General features: G+C 38.4%; 1 non-coding gene across 1 annotated transcript; it reads left to right on the top strand.

The window, feature by feature from the left end:
- Nucleotides 1-7,008: 7,008 nt before the first annotated feature.
- On the top strand, nucleotides 7,009-7,080 carry trnat-cgu. Its single transcript has one exon. It is a non-coding gene; the product is annotated as a tRNA-Thr (tRNA).
- Nucleotides 7,081-7,389: the final 309 nt, after the last annotated feature.

Below are 7,389 nucleotides of genomic sequence, written 5' to 3'. Positions count from 1 at the left end.
CTGTGGTGGAAAGTAGCATAAAGCACCACGGACGTTATCCGGTTTATATTTTCAAAATATATTCCAATAAGAACTTACAATTGTCAACTGCGCGTTCCACGCAGTTTTTGTGTAATAAACGTGTTATTACAAATCTCGCTAACACACATTTATGTAAACCTCCAAATATTTAACGCATCACTTGTGGAAACTTACTTTTACTCAGTTGCGTGCTTTTATTTTGACGACAAATATCCGTTTTCTGTGGTCTAACGGACAACTTGACGAATGTAGGTTGACACTTCCAGTGTGACTTCTGTTGAAAGATCCCGCCTTCTAACAGCTCCACCCAATCACCGTGCTTGTTTGCAAAAGGCTGCGCTCTGATTAGTGGGAATGTTTGTCCGGTCTCAGAGGCGCATTTGCCGCCTGCAGCATCAGCATGGAGAGCAGCTCTAAATAAGGTCAGGGACCCGCGACTGGAGGAAAACCCACTGAATTACACCGGAGTTAATCAGTGATGGAATGTAACTTAGTCGAATACTTACGTACAATTTTTGTATTACTAAAGGACAACATCCCAGAGGTAAATATCTTACTTCTTACTTATAATTACTTAAAATGTACACAAGAAAACTATGACATGATGCAGTAGTTTACTAATATTAATATATCCAGTACCAGGTGTAGAATGAGGTGGTGGGGGGGAAGGGAAATTCAGTTCTGCAACGAATTTATCCAAATATTATTGAAATAGCTAAATGGCTAAATGCAATATCCAAATTGCACAAGCTGCAATTTCTCATTAAAATAAGGGAAATGCTTGTTTGGTCCAGAACATGCAAAAACCGCCATTGGATTTTTCCCCCATTCAGTAAAATGAAATCTGTCCAAATAGTTGCAATATGATTATTTTTATTGCTTGCTTTTTATATTTTTAATCCTACTCTGCTCAAAAAGCCTTGAAATGAACTAAAAGCCATACATTTGGGATATTTTCTTCATATTAACTTTGCATCAAATATTTATAACCATGTATCTCAGGGGGCCTTAGTACCAAATGTTAAATCAGTTGATGATTGTGTGAACACAACTTGTGCATGGTAATAATTTCCCCCATTCTGGTTCAAAATGAGTGTCCTGCACATGACTCAACCACTGAACCCAAAACATAATGAGGACAAAAATAGCTCATGAGCACACAGTTGAACTCACACACTGGTGAGATATTCCCACTGTGTTACTGAACAATAACTAACCAGTCAACAGAAAAATCTCTTGACAGTATGGCTGTTCACTTTTGAGTTTTGTCCTAAGAGGGAAACCTTGTTAATTGTATTCTTAGTTTACCTGCGTGTAAACTGTTATTTGTATTTTATTTACCACTATAATACCAATTAAACTGCATAGATGTGACAATGTTCAATTATTATATAATCAGGTTTTCTGTCTCAGATTTGTTTTCTGTTTTATAAAGATTTTCTCCTGCAAACACAATTTCTATTTTCACAATGACTAAAAGAGCACATGATACAGAAGATTAAAATACATTTTAAAAATGTAGACCAGAATGTTCCTCCCATTATTTAACATCATTTAATTTATTCCATTTAAAAACAACTCATTTGACATGACAGGAAAGAAAAATTGTTGTAATTAAAACAAACAAGTGGGCAAAAGCAAAGTTCTGGCTTATTATCCAAACATATTCCCTTTAGTAGAAGCCATGGCAGAGGTCCAGTAAGCAGTACAGAGAGTAAGCAAGTGATCAATACATCTGATCAAATTTTTTAACGTAGTGGGAAAAACAAGAGGAAACCTAAATGACATATACTGGAAACATGGTTGGTAAAAATGTAAACACAAACACACACACAAGCTACAGTTCCAAAACCCATTAGACAGCATAAGAAAAAGAACCACACAACAGATTAATTCATTTCCCAGTGTTGGAGTTTTGTGTTTATCTTCTCTTATTCTACTGTAGTTGAAACCGTAAAACACCCAGAGTTTAACAGCCGCCACATATTCTCCTCAAAGCCTCAGTCTGCCTACCACCTGCCTGACATAAGCTTTTTTCAGACACGAACTCTGGAAAATGCCCAGAAACTTGGGTCCGGACATTTTCTGGAGTTTGTCTTTCACATATGAAGAAATATATAAATCCTACTGTGGAAAGAACAGGAACTTGTGCCGGCCCTTATATCACCACAATCTCTTGAATCTCTTCTTCTGTGTCTTCTGTGTGTATGGCGCCGGTTTTTCATATTGAGATATTTGTATTCTTCCATCAATACACTTGCTTGCTGTGAATTTTCCGGTTATTTCCCTGCTGTATTCTCATATAGGCTCATTCTGACATTTTACATTAGGGGCAGGCAGGAAAAGTTCTGGAAAATGTCCAGAGCAACTGATTGAGACATTTGAGTTCTCTCATACAGCCCCTCCAGGAGATTTCAGGAAAATATCCAGACTTCAATGCATGTCTGAAAGCAACTATACATATTCAACCGAGAGGTTTTTTTCTTTAGACACTGCTCAGTGAACTTAAAGGCATAAATAGCTCCAGATAACAGACTTATCTACTTTAGGGTCTATCCAAAGTGGATTTCATTATTATTATTTGTCTCAACTTTGTGAGATTGAGGTATCTGAGGAGAGAACAAAGCAGAGATAAAAGAGGAGACTGGACAGAAATAATAAAGTTGTGATGATGACGACGTCAAGAGGATGAAATAATTACATCAACTCAGCCAAAAAAAAAAGAGCCGATATGTAAAAAAAACCCCATCATGACTGATCTGTGAACACAAAGTAATCACATTGGGATATCAGGGTTAAAAAAGTTAGTGGTAACTAGTCACACTTTGCTTCTGTAACAAATCAAAGGTTGTAAAACCTCTGGACATTGAATTCTTTCAAGCTCGGCAAAAAAAAGTCAAAGTGCAAAGTTGCCTTGAGAAGCAGCTGTGATTTGGGGTTAATTTGGACACTGGTCTGTAGATGACTCAGGCAAGTTTAACATTCAAAAAACACAGACAGACGCAGCTCAACTACCGACAAGTTTTCAGACACAAGATGTCCTTATGGAGCCATAGTCCTCGGTTTAGTTGCTCTTCAGTGCTCCTGACCTCACCTTGGACACCTTCATTGAACACGCGTCATCTTCAAGTGTGAACAGCTGTATGAATCAGACTGTCCCTGTGCCAACATCTTGAAGGACATTAGCCTAGGTAATGAAAGATGTCCTGCGGCAAAACAACATTTAGTGGCAGCAGTTGCCCAGGTCGGTGAGGTTTTAGTGTTTTCTCCACAGTATGTACATCATGAGCAGGATGAAGCCTGCAGACAGGGCTGTGATCACAAACTGGTGGATAGAGAGGAGGTTCTCCAGCGTGTGGATCCTCTCCTCCATGGCACTGGTATGGAAGTAGTCATAGATACCAGCTCCAATGCTCCACAGCGCCCACACGGCATCCAAGACCAGTGGCATGGTGAAGCAGACGGGGGGGCTGAGCTGCAGATCAGACTGGAACAACAACATGACACAATTTAATCCAAGGTCAATGTTGAAACATTTGCTGTAGAATGAAACTGGTGCTATTGTTGCCAGAATATTTTTGCTTCCATTAGTGCCAAGTCTTGATAAATTTTTTTAAAAAACACTGTCATATCATAACTTGCAAACAGAAACTGTTTAGTTTAGTCAAGTTTAGCTAACTGTCCACAGATTCAATGTATATATCTGCTCCATTATGTCAGTACAAAATATTCTTATTTTATTCTTATTCTATTACTGTAATTTTTGCATATTATATATATATTTTTTTATTATCACTCAGAAATTCAGGGAGGGCAACTTTTCACACAGTGGACATCGTGTTGAGAGTTTCTCCAAGTTCTAAAGAATGCGTCGCAATAGGAATTCAACCAAACCGTAATATTATATAATAATATTATTATTATTGAATTATTATTTTTACACTTGCCTGCGCGGAAGCACACATGCAGGTGATGACTTCCAGTAGGGAACGGACAATGCCACAATCAAACACAACACTGAAGAGGGTTGTTAATGATACAGGGGTCAGTCATTTGAAATATGTTACAAAACAAGTTCAACAGCCTAGTTTGCTTTAGTGAATGGACAAACTGTTAACACCTGGAGACTTAGGCTAAGTTGTCCTCTGTGTAGTGTTTTTCATTTTGCTAATGGAGCTTACCTGAAAAAGTCTTCACTCGTTTGTAAAGAATAAACGGTATAAAGTTCAAAATTAAGAATGTCATCCTTCTCAAGAACAACCGAAACAATCATTCAGTGCTGATTTATACCCTATGCTGATCTGGCTGAAATCTATTGCACATTTATAATTAATTTTTCCAAATGAAAATGAATGTAAGAATCACACATATCACAATAATTACACTGATGTGAAGAAACAGATTGTCCTTCAACAACTCATGGCTGATTTTGCTGTCATCTCCACTTTGAATAGCAACACTTGTGTAAAACCTTAACATGACATCAGGCCGTTTAAATTAGAAATACGAGTTACTGATTATCGTTCAGCTCGACGGTAGAAGCTTGAGCAACAGGGAGAAATCAGAGTTCAATTTTCCTGCTCAAATACTGCACATGAATCTTTAGCTTCAATTATGACAACTGGAAAACCAATCTTCCCACAAGGCCCTGTACAAAAGGTCACGTCCTGTTTGATGTGCTGTAGAAGAGAATGGAACACAGTGACACGTAGGAAGTATGAACTCATGTTTTCCTGGCATGTTCTATGTATCAGAGCGTTTTCATTCAAGTTGAATGAATCTGTGACAGGATGAAGTATGTAGCAGGGTTTACAAGACATTATTAATAATGTTCAACAACATAATGTATAATATAAAACAGGTTTATCCTTCATCACATAGTAATAAACTTGATCAATGGAGCTGCATATTCTCGCAGCATCTAAACTAGCAGGTAAATACAGTTTTTTCCCCCAATTGTGTTGATATGTGCTAGCTGCTAACGTTAGCTTGTAAACATTATTTCTTCTCCCACTTCCGCCAAGCAAACGAGGATTTTCCACCAAACGAGAGTCATGTTACTCACAGCATTAGCTTCTCCTCACAAGGTCCGCACAGACTCCCCGACACCCGGAACACGAGCTCGAAACTTCCCCATCTGAAGCAGCCACCATGTTTCAGTGACGGACTGAAGTCATCCCGTCCGCCCCGAGCCGCTGAAAGCTGCTTCCGGGTGGGTCCCCGGGTTGCCAGGTCTGCGTGATAAAGACCAACCCAATAGCGGAAGTACAAATCCCTTTCAATTCATTTTGTGAATATAGGTTTTGATTATCAGCCATAATGTTGTAACCAACCATTACCAAGGTAGACCTGCCACGAGACTGAAACGATGTTATATGCTTCTTTACCTGTCTGTATGATACCAACTGTGTTATATATAAATATATATATATATGCAAGATACACACAGCAATGTATTGCAACACGATATCAACAACAATGTTAAAGGGATAGTTCACCAAAAAATGAATTGGTGTAAATGATGCCATATCGAGTCGAATTTGAAATGATCGGGGCTTACGGACACTTGGATGACATCACAGGAGCAGTATGGAGGCATGTTATGGTTTTGTATGAAGAAGTGGGTCACCAGTTTCTTCAATTGTATTGGATTTGGCTGCAACGCTGATTACACCTGAAACTCAAGAAGTGTTTTGTGGACTCCACATAGTGGTGAGTAGATAATGAGTGAATTCAAATTTTGGGGGGAACTATCCCTTTCAATTCAAGAAGAAGGAGGTTGGTAGAAATAATAAAAAAAAAAAAAATGTAATCTAACATTTTGTAGCACTTAAATGGCACTTACTGATAGCACTTAGTAGTTTGGCTTTCTTGAAGAAATTTTACTTTCTTGATTCTTGTTGTTCTGGGTTTGTACCCTCATGGTTGAATGCACTTATTGTAAGTCGCTTTGGATGAAAGCGTCAGCTAAATGAAATGTAATGTAACGTAATGTAGAAAGGGATCATTTCAAATGGTTTATGGGAAGTGGAGTTCACTCTAAAAATAATTATGCATACAGTTTTCTACCTTAGCATTTTATCCGTTTTTGAATATTTGTTTTGCTCTGAATCAAATATTTTATGATCACGATTCCTCTCGTAGCTGGTCGACTTGGTTCCAAATGCATATGAGCTATAAATAGTGAAATTCATGTTGTTTGTGCACGTGGAGGAAGAAAGGGAAGAGAAAGCAAAAACTAACAAGTTTAAATGATAAATGGTTTGTATTTATATAGCCCTTTTCTGGTCTTGATGACCACTAAAAATGCTTTACGTTTAGTTTGTATTTTATGTGTAAATGGGCAGTGGATATACTATGTTATAATTATTTCAGCTCTACTGTTTATCTTGTAGAAACACTAAGTTTTTCTCTTTTCAACAAAATCCCGTAGGAAAGCCGCAGGCCTGGCAACCCTGGTGTGTTCCCTCCTCTAGTGTCCCCTTCTCCCGTGCGATGGTCTGGACGCTGCGCCAAATGTCCCTTCAAAAGTTGACACTTTTTCTAACTTGGCCCACCGTCAAAAATATGATTGATGAAACATTGTTTGTAATCAACTATGGCATCTGCTGGGACATTCGGCACCATTCACCAAAGCTGTCCAGGTAAATTTGAGATTTTAGTCGGGTTTCTTTTTTATCTCATCCGAAACAGACGCTACTTAACACATTTGAACATTTTACAAAGGTTGGCGGACTTGTGTGAAATAGTGTTTTCGAACAATCAGGAAAATGTTTGAACTTTGAAATCTACGTGAAAGTGCGATGGCTAATCAAAAGAGTAGCTATCATGAATGGAGTTTGGAATTACAGACCAGCCACTCGGTCGACCTGGTGACAGAAAGGGATTTGATGGTGCTGTAGGCTCAACATTAAAAAATATACATCAGCCAAACTCATATAAGACACTGGGTATAAAAAGAGACGCAGAGCCCCGTCTACATTACCAGGCGCGGTGGCCAAGTGGTAAGGCGTCGGTCTCGTAAACCGAAGATCGCGGGTTCGAACCCCGTCCGTGCCTGCGGAGCGTGGGTGTGACCATATTTCTTTTCTTAATCAGTTTAAGATTGTGAATTCCACAATTATTCTTCGCATGACGACACAGAGGAAATAAACGATGAATGAATTGTTCTGATTTCCTCCTTGTGAAATTGAAAATATATAAAAGAACTTTACTGACAAATCAGTCAGATTCAAATTATTATTCAATTGTTCAGAAACTAAAACCCCAAAGTTACTTTTTTGTTACCATAATATTGTGTTCTTTATTGTGACTTCCATTAGAGGGGGGGGAAACAACCCACATAGTTGGTCCAACACCCTGCGCGTC

This window comes from Hippoglossus stenolepis, chromosome 16 (assembly GCF_022539355.2).
Source record: "Hippoglossus stenolepis isolate QCI-W04-F060 chromosome 16, HSTE1.2, whole genome shotgun sequence".
Taxonomy (NCBI): Eukaryota; Metazoa; Chordata; class Actinopteri; order Pleuronectiformes; family Pleuronectidae; genus Hippoglossus; species Hippoglossus stenolepis.
This window is presented reverse-complemented; position numbering and strand designations above follow the sequence as displayed.